The sequence below is a fragment of the Pleurodeles waltl genome, chromosome 2_2, assembly GCF_031143425.1.
Source record: "Pleurodeles waltl isolate 20211129_DDA chromosome 2_2, aPleWal1.hap1.20221129, whole genome shotgun sequence".
Lineage (NCBI taxonomy): Eukaryota > Metazoa > Chordata > Amphibia > Caudata > Salamandridae > Pleurodeles > Pleurodeles waltl.
Window position 1 is genome coordinate 153,448,024 of NC_090439.1, and position 13,065 is coordinate 153,461,088.

The 13,065-nt window shown below is 47.4% G+C and overlaps 1 protein-coding gene across 4 annotated transcripts in view; it reads left to right on the plus strand.

The window, feature by feature from the left end:
• Positions 1 to 13,065, plus strand: part of LOC138280823 (poly(rC)-binding protein 3-like) — a 2,739,176-nt gene that overhangs the window by 1,132,529 nt on the left and 1,593,582 nt on the right. The window lies entirely within an intron of this gene.

The following is a 13,065-nucleotide window of genomic DNA, read 5'->3' on the forward strand; positions in this document are numbered from 1 at the left end:
CACGAGTAGGTGGTGCTATCACTGTCCCCGTGGACTGTTTGGCTGAGGTGCTGGGCTGTGCCCTTGGTACCCTGCCCATACATGCAGGATGGGGGAGGGGTAGGGAAGAGGTCAATTTGGGAAAGGAAAACCTTTTTAGGGACGTTGGGGTGGGAGGATGGAGGAGTAATGGGAGTGGAGGATGAGGGAGTGGTTGTTAGCAGTGTATGTCTGCTGGATTTGGGTGCAGGTGCATGGGCTGTATGCTCCTGTGAGGTGGATGGCTGTTGGGTGTGTGAGTGCTTGCGTTTGTGTCCCTTCGGAGGGGGGACAGACATGGTGGGAGAGGACACTGGGGACACGTGCATGGTTGTTGTGGAGGTGTCTGTCAGTGAAGTGTGTGTTTTGCTGATAGTGGATGTAGATGTAGTGCATGCAGGTGTGAGTTTGGACATGACTGGAAGGGAGGTGGAGGAGGAGGGGGAGACAGTCGAGGTAGTGGATGTTGTCATGTCTGCAACTGTATGGTGTTTGTGTGAGTGCCTGTGGGATGAAGTGTGGTGCTTGTGTTTGCCTGTGCCACTCTTGTGTGTTGCCTTGTGTGCATGCTTGTCTGTATGTGTGCCTGGGATGGGTTGGGGTTGAGGGGAATGGGACTGGGTAGTGGTAGTTGTAGGGGGGACGGTAGAAACAGGGACAATGGCTGCCATCGGAGAGGAAGCCAGAGCCTGAGTCGATCTCTGTTGGGCCCCGAATCCACTGTGAATGCCCTCCAGGAATTAATTGCAGTGCTGCATCTGGGATGCCAGCCTCTGGATGGCATTCACAATGGTTGACTGCCCTACAGAAATGGATCTTTGGAGGTCAATAGCCTCCTCACTCAGGGCAATAAGGCTCACTGGGGCACGGCCTGAGTTGCCTGGGGCGAAGGAGATGCCCACCCTCCTGGGAGAGCAGGCACGGGCAACTCGCTGAGGGACTACTGGGAGGGCGGTGCTTGTATGGGGGTGGTGGCTGTACCTGCAACTGGGGTGGTCACAGAGGTGTCCCCCACCACTCGGGAGCTCCCATGGGCGAAGGTATCAGTGTCTGTGTTGTCCCCTCCAGTCTCCGCCATGGTGCTCACCTCCCCTGCATCCCACTGGTTCCTTCGGCGTTGGTGGACTCTGCCACCAGGGTCATGTGGGATGCAGCTCCCTCTGTCACTGGTGCCCCTGCTCCTCAGCCAGATGATGCTAATGCACACAAGGACAGGATAACAAAACAAGAAAGGGGGGAGAGAGACAAAGGATGCACTGGGTCAATGACTGCAACAACACCACCATTGGCGTACACAGCATCCTCACACACAGGGAACAGGCCTTTGCAATATGCAATGCACTACCAGTGATATGGCTAGTCACCAACATATGATGAGGAGCACACACCGCCAACTGCAGCATACCACGGACCCACAATGTCCTGCCTGGAAGTGACTACTAACAAGCTAGGTTACCTGTATTTGTCAGGCAACCATTACCCTTCAGAAGACCCACGCTGCAATGTGTGGCCTGGCCTTAGGGGCACCCACTAACACACAACCACCACCCCGATATACCACTCCACAATCAAAATTTGTACTGATACCCACTGTACTCACCCCCTTGTGGCTGCTGTGATTCCCTCAGGAGCCCATCCAGCTAAGGGTACGCCACCGGCAGTATGCAGGCCATCAGGAGAGTCAGGGTCCGAAGGGCACCCCTTCCTCGTTGGGAGGCCATCCCCAGCTCGGCCTCTGCGGTCTTCCATGCCCAGTGTCTCAGGTCATACCACCGTTTTCCAACAGTGGGTGCCCTGTCTGCCATAGACCCCCAGGGTCCGCACATCCTTATTCCCTTCTTTTGATGAGCGCTGACTTGCAGAGGCAATAAAGACAGGACAACACCATTAAACTAACAGTCCAGGCTGTTACACACATGGCCCACCATACCGTTTCCATTACTATTGGCACACACACTGCCCACCGCACAACATGTACACCACCAACAGATAATCCCCCTTACACAATGCCTTCACACACATCTCCATGCATCCATGCCACACGCATTGTGCCCACAGTGTACTCACCTGTTGGTCTGGAGGCCCATACAGCACTCCGTACTAGGGTAGGACCCCATCCACCTGTCGCTCCAACTCCTCCGAAGTGAAGGTTTGCGCCATTTCCCCGGTCACACAGGCCATGGTAGGTTCCAGACACAGGTCACAGCAGGCACATGCAGTGTAGGTCTTCTCCTGTTGAAGGTCAGGAAACAAGTGAGGAATGATTTAGAAAATGGTGGTCCCGTTTGCGGCCTTGTACGCCGTCATCGCCGGCGTACATCCTCATTGGCCACTGTACTCCATAGGGCCCAATATTATCCAATGAGGAATTGCACGGTGGTTCACGACCACCTACCGCCACGACGCCCAGCGTCGGCGGAATTACCTCACTTCCACCTTTCCCTCCACACAGGACAGGCGGTCGCCATTTCAGGGGGGTGAACAGGCCTATCGATAATTGCTGCATCACAGGAGAAATAGGCAAATACTTTGAAATTTACACTGTCCCAATACCTAATTGCACGGTGTGGACTGCTGTTGTGGTTTAGTTGTTCAAACTGTGACAGCCCACTCACTCTTGTGCCCCTTGGATGCCTAACACTATGGATGAATAGGAGATGGAGACATACCCTCGTGTACATACCCCTGGTGGACTTAGCTACACTGGAGTACAGGCCCATTATACTCACCTATAGACAGGACAGGGCCACAATCACAGAGCTGTGTGTCCAGTTGGAGCCTGACCTAATATCAGCTATCCGTCATCCCACTGGGATCCCCCCTCTTGTGCAAGTTCTATCAGTGCTCCATTTCCTGGCAACTAGTTCTTTCCAAATGACAGTGGGCTTGGCAGCAGTAATGTCATAGCCAATGTTCTCAATCATGCTGGCAAGAGTCTTGTCTGCCCTGGTAAAACACATATGCACCTACTTGCTTTCTCCCAGGTGGAAGATTTGGCCACAGTGACGGCCGGATTCTATGCAATGGGACATATCCCCAATATTATTGGTGTGATTGATGGGACACATATTGCATTTGTCCCCCACACCAGAATGAACAGGTGTACAGGAATCGTAAAAGTTTCCTCTCCATGAATGTGCAGATGGTGTGGCTGATGGACCAGTTTATCTCCTACGTCAATGCTAAATATCCTGGGTCGGTGCATGATCCCTTTGTCCTAAGGAATAGCGCCATCCCAAATGTGATGGGCCAACTACAGAAGCACAGGGTGTGGCTTACAGGTGAGCCTTGGGCCCAACCCGGTATATGTTAGTGTATGCCTCTGATGTTAACCTAATAGGATAGTATGTGGCTAAATGTTGTCCCTCAATGCCTGCAGGTGACTCTGGCTACCCAAACCTATCGTGGCTGCTGACCCCTGTGAGGAATGCCAGGACAAGGCTGAAGAACGTTATAATGAGGCACATGGGTGAACCAGAAGGATCATTAACAGATCCTTCGGGCCCACTGAAGTCCAGGTTCAGGTGCCTCCATCTGACAGGTGGATCCCTGTGCTACTCACCCGAGAAAGTCTGCCAGATAATAGTGGCATGCTGCATGTTGCACAACCTGGACCTCAGACTCCATGTACCTTTTCTGTAAGAGGAGGTGACTGGAGATGCCCCTGTGGCAGCAGTGGATTCTGAGGACAGTGAGAAAGGTGGTGGGGGGACGAGGATGTGGACAACAGAACATCAGTTATACATCAGTACTTCCAATGACACACATTTCTATGACTATTGATGTGTTCTGTGTGGCAGTGGCATGCTGGCATTACCCATGTATCCAGATCCAGAAGTCCAGAGTTACTGTCATCACTGGGGGCCTCTTCTGTTGGGGGACTGGATAGTGGTGGCATCTCCTCTCCACTGACATTGGCTGGGGTACCTGTGGGGATGTAAGTGATGTATTATGTTTCAAGTGTATGGCGATTGTACTTCCCTAGCTTCCCCTCTATGTTTGGTGTTGCCCTGCCAGCTTTTGCTTGTGTATGGTGATGTATTGTGGGATTGTTAGTTTCCCTATGCTGTGCATGCCTTAGTGATGGGTGCCCATGCAGGGATGGGAGGGGTGTCCATGCATTGGTATTGCATGAAGGGCTTGGCATTGGGGTTAGTGAGCTGTGTAGGTGCAGTGTGTGGGATGGAGTGGATTGATGGGAGTGAGGGCGTGAGATGGCATGCAGGTATTGGGGGGTGATAGGTAGTAAATATTGACTTACCAGTGTCCAGTACTCCAGCTACTCCAGCGAGCCCCTCAGGATGCAGTATTGCCAGTTCCTGCTCCTCCCATGCTGTGAGATGTGGGGGAGGACATGGGGGTCCACTGCCAGTCCTCTGTATGGTGACCTGGTGTCTTGCTGCTATGGAACGTACCTTCCCCCGTCGGTCGTTCCACCTCTTCCTGATGTCATCCCTTGTTCTTGGGTGTTTATCCTACGGCACTGACCCTGTCCATATTCTCCACCATAGCTTCATCTTCCTTGCAATGGAGATCTGCTGTACCTGTGCTCCAAAGAGCTGTGGCTCTACCATGACAATTTCCTCCACCATGACCGTTAACTCCTCCTCAGTGAAACAGGGGTGCCTTTGTGGTGCCATGGGTGTTGTTTGATGTGTGTTGGTGAGGGTTTGTTGGGTTACGTGGTGGTGTGTGTGATGTGGAGTGCGTAAGGGATGTATGGGTGTAAGTGGTGTGTGTGTTTAGTTGTCTCTTGTCACAGTGCCCTTTCCTTGGGATCTGCACGTCGCTGAACAAAAGGCCCACCTTCCAGCGTCACCAACTCAGAAAGCTATTATAGCACAGAGTTATGATGAAGCCAGTCGGGGGAAGGGAATTAGGGTAGGGGACAACAGGGAGAAAGATCTGAAAAGTAAAGGTTAGAACAAATATGCATTTACTCATTCATAGAAATGTAACTCATCAATAGACTCTTGACTAAATGCATCTCCGAGATATCAGATGGAGACCCCTTTTGAAATGAGGGCAAAGCCCCGTCTTTGAAACATGGAACAAGGGTAAACTACGACCTCAGAATCAAGAGATGGCAAGAACTTTGAACTAAGATTATACTCAGAATATCAATCCTGTAACATCTATGCCTTCACAACATAAACCTTTGATCGTGACTTAGAAAATCTCGAATCAATCAATCAATCAATTTGTAAAGCACGCTACATACCCATGAGGGTTTCAAGGGGCTGGGGGGGTGGGTGCTGCTACTGCTCGAAGAGCCATGTTTCGAGGAGTTTTCTGAAGGAAAGAAGGTCCTGGGTCTGTCGTAGATCCGACGGGAGGGTGTTCCAGGTCTTGGCGGCGAGGTACGAGAATGATCTGCCGCCGGAAGATTCGCGCTGGATGCGGAGGATGGAGGCAAGGGTGAGGTTTGCGGAGCGGAGATGCCGGTGGGGGTGTAGAAGCTGAGTCTGTTGTTCAGGTATGTTGGTCCGGTGTTGTGGAGTGCCTTGTGTGTGTGGGTGAGGAGCTTGAAGGTGATCCTCTTGTTGACGGGGAGCCAGTGAAGGTCTCTTAGGTGGGGGGTGATGTGTCAGTGGCGAGGGATGTTGAGGATGAGTAAAGCGGAGGCGTTTTGGATGCGTTGTAGGCATTGTAGGAGTTTGGATGGGATACCAGTGTAGAGGGCGTTGCCGTAGTCGAGTCTGTTGCTGAAGAGGGCCTGGGTTACTGTTTTTCTTGTTTCTGTTGGGATCCATTTGTAAACTCTGCAAAGCATGCGGAGGCTGTTGTAGCAGGAGGAGGATATGGCGCTGACCTGCCTTGACATGGAGAGTGAGGAGTCGAGGGTGAAGCCGAGGTTTCGTGCACTGTCGGTGGGTGTCGGTGGGGGACCCAGTGTGGTCGGCCACCATGAGTTGTCCCAGGCGGAGAGGTTGCGCCCAAGGATGAGGACCTCTGTTTTGTCCAAGTTCAGTTTTAGCCGGCTGTCTCTCATCCAGTCGGCAATGGCTTTTTGTCCCTTGTGGAGGTCGGTTTTGGCGGTGTGTGGGTCCTTGGTGAGGGAGAGGATGAGTTGGGTGTCGTCGGCGTAGGAGATGATGTTGAGGTTGTGCTGACGGGCCACTTGTGCGAGGGGGGCCATGTAGATGCTGAACAGCGTCAGGCTGAGGGATGAGCCCTGAGGTATGCCGCAGATGATGTTGAAGGCTTTGGATTGGTACGCGAGGAGGTGGACTCTCTGGGTTCTGCTGGGGAGGAAGGATGCGGTCCATTCGAGGGCCTGGTCCTGGATTCCTGCTGCGTGGAGGTGGGATTTTAGGGTGTGGTAACAGACGGAGTCAAAGGCGGCTGATAGGTCTAGGAGGATGAGGGCTGATGTTTCTCCATTGTCGAGGTGGCTTCTGATGTCGTCTGTGGCGGCGAGGAGGGCGGTTTCGGTGCTGTGGTTGCATCTGAAGCCGGACTGGGAGGGGTCAAGGATGTTGTTGTCTTCGAGGTACCGAGTGAGCTGAGTGTTGACGACTTTCTCGATGAAGAATTAAATATGCTTTCCACATCTTAAGCTTTTAAAAAAACAATGAAAACTATGATTTGATTATCTCCAGAAATACTTTCACATTCACAACAATAAATGCCAAAAAGTTTTACTCATTGAACTTGAAGCGCTTTACTTAATAATACCAGGAAGCGCTTTTTCTCAAGTAGCCTGAATCACTTAGATTGTTGTGCCAAGAACCTTTTACTCCTGTGAATTGAAGCGCTTTGATTGTCGTGCCAAGAGCGCTTTAAACCTGAGGACTGAAGCGCTTGAACTGCTGTGCCAAGAGCGCTTTACATCTGTGAACTGAAGCGCTTGAAATGTTATGCCAAGAGAGCTTTACATCTGTGAACTGAAGTGCCTGAATTGTCGTGCCAAGAGCGATTCACATCTGTGAATTGAAGCACTTGAATTGCCGTGCCAAGAGTTCTTTACATCTATGAACTGAAGCGCCTGAATTGTCGTGCCAAGAACGCTTTACCTCTGTGAACTGAAGCGCCTGAATTGTAGTGCCAAGAGCGCTTTACATCTGTGAACAAAACACTTTGAATTGTTGTACAAAAGAGCGCTTTACATCTGTGAACGAAACGCTTTGAATTGCTGTGCAAAAGAGCGCTTTACATCTGTGAACTGAACGCTTTGAATTGCTATGCATAAGCGCTTTACATCTGTCCTCTGAAATGCCTTTGATCGTGGCGCCAAGGCTGCTGTACTCTAGAAACTGAAAACATTTTGCTCGTTATGCTAGGGGCGCTTTACCTTTTGGAAGTAATGACTTCCTCCAAACTTGAATTCAGCAAGGCCTTACCGATATGAGTTCAACCTATCTGTTTTTGAATACACCATGGAAACAGGGATACTTTGGTTGGACAACACTCTGCCATTCAGGAACTGTGCTCTTCTCCAGAGAAACCCCCACGAGGACTGGCTGCATTGAAGTCTTGAAAATAGTGAGCAACGTGTTTGGGTGTGGCTGGGCTTTATAGGCCTGCCACATCCCAAGATGGCTGCTGCCTCTAAAAACATGGGAATTGTAGTCCCTTCATAGAATAGCACTGATAAGTGCACCTTGTCCACCAGTGTCCTGAACTTGCAGCTCTATGAGCTTTGCCACAGGGCAGACGACACTGTTGGTCACCTTTGGAACAAGAGGGGATGACAGGTGGTGCACATAAAGCACCGCAGAGTCGAGCAGCGGAGTTTCGGGTGAGACCTGGACCTCGCTGGCCTTATTCTTGACATCTCTGTGCTCTTCTTCTCAGTCTCCTAGTGGCAATTGTTGTTCAGAAGGGGTTGTGGATAATGAGGGTGTGTGTTTTACAGTGGTGTGGGTGTGTGGGTGTGGTGTGTGTATGGGTGTCAGGTGTGGGTATTTGTTATTGGCCAATGTTGTGTTGTTTTGTATGTGGGTGTCCATTTTGTGCACAGCGGTATGTACCGCCATTGGTTTACTGCCGTTGAATGTCCTTCAAGTACATGGATCGGTGCTTGTTCCTTTGTTTTCTTATGTTTCACTGTCACCATAAACAAACCTTTTTCTTTATGGGTGTTGATGCAGTCCAAGTGTATACCTTGGTCTTTGACAGTGTGACATTATATTTATCGAAACACCACTATCGATAATGAAAGGTATTGAACATCCATTTATTTTCAGTGTAATCTTTGGCCAGTGTTTGTATGATTTCATTATTTTGACATGTCAACTTTTCTGTGACTGACTTTTCTCCTCACAAGCAAACATTGCCTCATGTGCACATTTTTCTGAGGTAAAAGCAAAAAGAACAGATGATGGAGGTAATGCTTAGTAAGATCAAACTTTCACCCCAAGTAGCAGATCTGGGTTTAATCCACCATTTTCTTGCTCACTATTCCAGCCCAGTTTGGACCCAGTCAAATGCAAATCAGTCTTGACTGTGCTTCCCATGGGAACAATCCAGCCCAAACTGCCAGGCAAGTCCTCCCTGGACCGGAAACAAGCATTCTGGGACCAGTTTCGGTTTATCACCCCTCATCAGCTAGTCTAGCTTGAATCCTGTGGCACGGTGAGCAGTGGACCCATGTCTGGAAATATCCTTCCCACTTAGGGTGACAGATTAAACCCACATCTGTGACCTGGGGGTGAATGTTTCATTTATTCAGCATTCTGTTTATCACCTGTTCTTTTCGCTTTTGTCACCCTAAGTGGAAGGGCATGCCCAGACGTGGCTCCTGTGCTCACTCAAGTGGCAAAAAAATGACTGTATCATCTTTATATCTAGTGTTGCCAGAGAAAGGTGGAATGGTTTTGTAAGTTTAAAATGTGGGCCTAAGTATTACGTCCTGTAACCTGTGTTTTTTTTCAGTGTATATACATATATATATATATATATATATATATATATATATATATATATATATATATATATATATATATATGTGTGTGTGTGTGTGTCCACCAAACAACACGAGGTCAAACACTGCACACACAGGAAACCTTGTGTTTGTTGATTTATTCTTAAAAAAGAGATAAATATCCCAAACTACACAAACGCGTTTCAACCGCCAAAGGTCTTGATCAAGACCTTTGGTGGTTGAACGCGTTGGTGTAGTTTGGGATATTCATCTCTTTTGTAATTGATTTATTCTTACAAAAGAGATGAATATCCCAAACTACACCAATGCGTTTCAACCACCATAGGTCTTGATCAAGACCTTTAGTGGTTGAAACGCGTTGGTGTAGTTTTGGGATATTCATCTCTTTTGTAAAAATAAATCAACAAACACAAGGTTTCCTGTGTGTGCTGTGTTTGATTTAGTGTTGTTTGGTGGACACATATTTTACAGGGTTGGCCCGTCCCTGACACTGAACACCAACTTAATAGAGCGCGCTTTGATGGAGCCATTTGGAGGAAAATATATATAAATATATATATGTGTGTGTGTGTTTATGAGTATGTATGTATGTGTATATATATATATGTATACGTATATATATATATGTGTGTGTGTCTGTATATATATATATATATATATATATATGTATAGATATATATATATATCTATATATATCTATACATATATATATACATACATGTGTTTGTTAACTCCTCACACAATACCTGGCCTGGGCAAGCCCACAGAAAAAAGGAGTGAAGCCAGAAGACCTCTGGGGAGTAACCCAGGAGGGGCTTCACTTTGAAACTCTGGCATGAAGGGGTCCAGGAGGTTTGTCAATTAGGGCTGGGCTGAAGCTCCCGGATAAATTGAAGTTACCACATTGAAATGTCCCAGAATGCTGTGCAAGAGAGTTGGGACATGGGTTGGTTGATGATGTGGCACCCTAGGATTGGTCACAACTGCCCAGCCTCAGAAACGTTCCACCCTCACTTAAACACCCTGCTCAAGGGAGACAGGACTTGGGGGCTATAACTGCAAAAGAATGGCCAGCTGGAAGGTGAAACTACCTGACCCTCTGAGAAGATAGACTGAAGAGCTTTGACTTCAGGTGGCACCCAGGACTAGGATGTGTCTCTCCAGGCCCAGTGGTGCTGGCCACCTATTCCTCCTAGGGACCAATAACAGGATTGGAACTGTTGGGGGGCTCTGGAGGGTTAACCTGAAACTTCTGTGGGCTGGCCCTTGACTCCACTTATACACAGGTGCCGTGCATGTAGCTAGGTGACTGTTGGAGTCTGTTTAGTGTATCAGGGAGGATATTATCCTTCTTGGCTGTTAGGGTCAGTGGCAAATGCCACCCCCAATTAGGAGAGACCATCAGCAGTCCAGCCAGAGGACATGTCTGACAAGGGAGCAACAAAAATAAAACTCCTCAATAAAAAGCCTAGTTAGTGATCAAGCGACCTAAAGAGACTACTCTTAGAAGCTAGAGCTGGCCAGGGGCAAAACGAGATCAAAATCATGCAAATTAGCTCTACACAGCCAGACAAAACCACATGGCAAGCTCTGTCCTCTGGGGGACCAAAGACCTCCTTACCTTCAGGAAACATTTCAAGACCTGGCTGTTGGAGCAGTAGCAGCACCTCCCCCTCCACCTCAGCGCCTTGAGACCCTCACGGGTGAGTGGTGCACTTTACAAATTCCTGATTGATTGATTTATTTGGGGACCAAGCAAGAAAAGGAGTGAGTAAAAATCCATTACAAAAATCTATAATTACCATGCATAGTACTGAATCCCTGGGAGTCAGTGCAGCCTCCTCGCTAAACTTTTGTGAGGAGGGGCACATTTGGGGCCCCATCCCCGAAATCACCTTTGGCCCCAGCCATCCCATTCCATAGGTTCTGATGCATTAAAGACTGTCCTAGAGGACCCATCTCCTGTGGTCAGCGTAGCTGATGATTGTCACTGCACTCATTGGGTGAAGTGTTTTCTCTGCTCCCTGTACTCGTCTAGAGGGAGTGAGCATACACCACACCACAACTGCCTGCCTGTGAAAGCTGGCTGGGTAGCACAGAAATGGGCTTCCTGCACAGCCCCAAAGACAAAGCAGCATTCAGGTGCCCAGTGGGCACGGGCACCTTGAATTAAAAAAATTATGTGTGAGTTTGCATTTATGTAAAGAAAGCATTTTGGCAGTGCATCAAGACAGGTTGTTGTTTATTGAAGCCTCACTGTGTAGGAGTTCCCCATAAGCACTCATAAAGGCTCATATATTTGCACATTGGTTTTTGTGGTGGCCCAAGAGTGGGCAGAGACATCAATAACATTTGTAAATGGCATTTAGGGGCTCCAATTGTTTCCTCAGCCCCTTAGAAATTGCTTTTCAAAATAGATTCTAAGTCTTCCAGTTGTTTTTTTTCATGCATTTGGGAAAATGTTCACATTGTTTCAAGCCCTGCTAAAGCCTGTGCTTTTATTCATAGACTTTGGACTGTAGATATCTCTGTTGGTTGGTCCTAAGCTGACGTGGCAGAAAGAAGAAAGATAGGCATAGATTGCTTTATTGGTAATAATAATACTAACGGTAAACAGATTTATCTTCTAATGAAGTCTAATGTAAGATAGCACTATTCTTATTGAATTAATTGGGTTATATTGATGTATTCTACCGTATTTTTACTTGACAAAACTGGTAAGCCTGCATTTTTGATAATGATACCCCCTGTAATGTGTCTAGTATAATTGGGGCTATTATGGTCATAGGATTCAGCACTTACTAGGAGTGTAAGATGTTATGAGGGTGTCACCAAAGATATTTACATGCCCCTAAATGAACAGATTTGTAAATTAAAGTGTATTATTTAGTAATATGTGTGCAATAAAGTATTTTCCCTTCTTATAAGAAAAAACACTCAACCTGGGTTATTGAGTGTTGTTGTTGCTTACCAGCGAGCAGGGGTTACAAGCCACACCCCCTCCCCTGAGTAGTCATTGTACTGCTCCGTGTAGGTACCTTGAGAAAGTCAAAATATAGAAATGGTTACTTGGTTCCTAGTAAAGAGAAATATGTGGGATTATTACTTGTGAAGGCTCACACTTTACAACTGTAACTTTCTTATGAGGAGTAATATTAGTCTCTCCTATATTTCAAAGATTTTATGTGAAATAATATAAAATAGCTTCTTAATGTGTGGAAATGTCAGTACTTGTTTATTTATGGTGATATTCCCCTCCCCCATGTAGTATGTGTGAACCAGGGTGATGAGACAGTGAAAGGTGTATGAGAGCAGGCCTGAAGGTGAATTTGCAAAGAGTGAACAGATTGTGATCAGCAAAACTGAGCACATTTTTATAGGGATAGTGTGGAAGATCCATTAGGAGGGTTTTGCAATAATGTATTTGGGTAAGTGATAGCCAATTGACTAGATTCTTGATATATAAAGTGGATGCAGATTTTGCAAGTGCTTCACAGGTAGTAGAAGACGGAGGTGGCAGTAATTATAGTAACTGAAAGGTGGCCTACTTTGATTTTAAAGTACGCTTAGATACTTTTTTTAGGTGAAAGTGACAAAGGCGCCTGGAAGGAATGTGTTAGTAATAGAATGGGGTTTGTTGCCTGGAATAGGGTAATTGCATGATTTCTATGTTGGCAGAGTTGGAAATCAATTAGAGTCACTTCCATCCCTTGTCTGATGACAGAGAAAGACGTTCAATGAAATGAGCATGGATATCATTGAATGGAAGATAACAGAGAAGACTGTTGGGGTACTATCACCAAAATGGTATTTAAAAAAACGACCAATAGGAAAAGGAGGGACTGGGAGATGCTTCCTTTCCAGTGTACACTCTCACGAAATTCACCAGTCAAAATATAAGTACAATTTTGTGTGAATAGAGGTCCTCAATACCAAGTCAGAGAGTAGAAGTGGTCACCTGAACCATTAGATAGTTAGGACAAGAGCCCTCACCCACTATTTGGTGGCATGCTTCATCATCTGGCCTGCTCCTCGTTGGGCTAGTGCTGTAATGGCCGATGGTCCCCACGAAGGAGATCTTTTCCGGAGATCTTTTCGATATGTGTCATCAAGATCAAGAGGTGTATAGTGAATCCTAGTGTGTGGTGTGAGGATGAAAG